A 2,720-nucleotide genomic window follows, 5' to 3' on the forward strand; every position below is an offset into this window, starting at 1 on the left:
ATGTTTCGGTCAACCGAATACCGACTCACCTACTTCTTACTGGTCGATTTTAAGGGATTGGTCGATCGATCCATTTATCAGTCGACCGATCGAGCTCTATAAAAATGGTAATCAAGCAGAAGTCGAGTCTCACCCAATCCCCTCCTCACTGTCTTCTCCTTCTCTGCCTTCCAAGCCCATTTCGCTGCCTAGAACCATCCTCGAAACGCGATTATGCCTCCGTATTCTCTATCCATACCTTCGTTCTTTTACTAATTATGATTTATTTATTAAATTCTTTTAATAATAGTGAATAGAGTCATACAACTACACAAAGGAAGGCTAGCTCCTTAAATCCCAACCAAAACCCTAGATTTTTAACCGAAGATCTACGTTAATCCTTTCCTAATAAAAATTTTAAAGTTATAGGGACTCATTGTGCTGACTTTCCATTCTATCAAACATATTGCTCGGAGGTCATCGATATTTCCCAACATTTTCAACTTGATAGCATTGTCTTCTGTCAACATGCATATAATCCTATTCTGTGTTCTGAATTTTATCATAACTTGTGTGAAATTGATTTCCATCACTATAAGACTAGAGTTGCAATCAAGGATATGTTGTTTGACCTTGATATGTTTATCAGATTTTTGTAAATTTGACCTTCTCCTAACCGTATCTTTTTTCAGTACTTCCCTTCCTGACACACTACCCACCCCCTTTTGCTCATCTGACTTTTGATCTCATGTACGCTGATTTTTTTGAGGGGCCACGTCCCAAAAAGATGTCAATCGTGCCATTAAGTTCGCATGACAATGCTCTTTATAAAATAGGTGTATCTTGCATTCATCCTCTATCTTCTAGAGATTAGGGAGTTCTGCGTCCAGTGCAGCTTTTTCTGATGTATGCACTGAGGCACCGACTTGACTTTGACTTGGGTTACTTGGTGTTCAGATCTATTATCTACTATTCAGGGTACAACACCTCGAATAAAGTTCATATGATCCAGTGCCACGCCCTCACTACTTACATTGCTTTTCTAGGGGTAGGAGTTCATCGGGGTGAACTAATCGAGTTATCTGATTTTGATATCATTGGGATTCGTCTATTGTCTTTGGCTGGGATTAGGACTAGTGAAGAGGGAATTGTGTATAAGCGGCCCATCCACAATATGTTCCACCTGTAGCTGAGCAAGTCGTAGCTGAGGATAAGCTGGTTGTAGTCGAGGAGCACCATCAGCCGCCTTTTGATCCAGGATTTACATTGACATCTCTTTTTGATTATGATCAGGGTTGTTCTTACGCACCTCCTCCGTCGTCCAGTAATTTTTTTAGCCATTTTCGAGATGACATTTTTGAACGATTCGACTCCTTAGAAACTAAGATGGCTGATCAGTACAACTCTCTCCAAGGATAAATTATAGATTTTCGTCAGGAGATTACTGATTGAGCTGATGCTTTTGAGAAGATGTTTGATTATCTTCGTACTACAGATGATGACAAGGGTGTTAGAGTGTATACTAAAAACCTAGCTTTTTGTAGACATTTATTTTGAAATAAAGAATCATATTGATCAAATGTCTACATTTATATGCTAAGTGTAGTTGTTCAATTAATTTATATTGTAGATAACATGGTGTGTGGTGTCATACACAGAAAATCATATTATCAGTTTCTTATAAATTATAAATAGTAGCTCACGACTAAGATAGATAGGAACAAACCGTTGGAATAAGTCGTAGTGTAATTTGGTATTAGTTTATCTTGACTATAAAATTACACTAGTACACTCTGAGTATATTGAGCAGAACCATTTAAGGTAGTTTCTTTTTATATTGACTGCATAAAAGAACAAGACCTTTGTTATTATGAAAGTGTGTGCTCTTAATCCTGATATAATAACAAACGCATATATTTAGTATTTATTTCTTTAATTTATCAGTGGGTGAGATTTAGTTCGATAAATCAAGAGACCCGATAAGTTAGGAAATAATATTATTTATAGTGTATGTTGTTGATTATAGAAGGAAACTGTGTCCTAGCAATTTAGGTTGATGATGTCCCCAAGAGGAGCTCATAAGGATTGTCATGTAAACCCTACAGGTGGACTTAGTCCGACATGATAATAAGGTTGAGTGATACTACTCTTAGAGTTAGATATTAATTAAGTAGTTGTCAGTAACTCATTTAATTAGTGGGCATTCAATATCTTAAACATAGAGAGACTAACACACTCATGATAAAAAGGAGCTCATATAGTAATATGAGATTGGTATGGTAGTTCAATAATAACTCTTTAGTGGTATGAGCTATTATTGATGAACTCGAGTTGGGTGTTCGGGGCGAACACGGGAAGCTCAAGTTCATCGGGAGACCAAAACTAATTCCTCCTCTCGCTCCCTGTCGTAGCCTCTTATTAATAAAGTCTTATATCCACCTAAACTCAACTTCTTACCCACCTTAAGGTGGCCAGCCAAGCCAAGCTTGGAGCCCAAGCTAGGGCCGGCCAAACCAAGGCTAGATGGGTTCAAGTGGTGGTCGGCCCTAGCTTGGAGTCCAAGTAAGTGGCCGGCCACAATAAAAATAAAAGGGAGTTTATTTTAAAATCTTTCCTTATGTGGAAACCATGATTTTAAAAGAAAGTTTTAAAAATTAAATCTTTCCTTTTATAGTTTCTACAAAGGATTAAGAGAAATGTTTGATAACTTTTCTTATTTGTAGTTAAAAGGAAGATTTTAT

The sequence above is a fragment of the Zingiber officinale genome, chromosome 2B (genome assembly GCF_018446385.1).
Source record: "Zingiber officinale cultivar Zhangliang chromosome 2B, Zo_v1.1, whole genome shotgun sequence".
In the NCBI taxonomy this organism is placed as follows: Eukaryota; Viridiplantae; Streptophyta; class Magnoliopsida; order Zingiberales; family Zingiberaceae; genus Zingiber; species Zingiber officinale.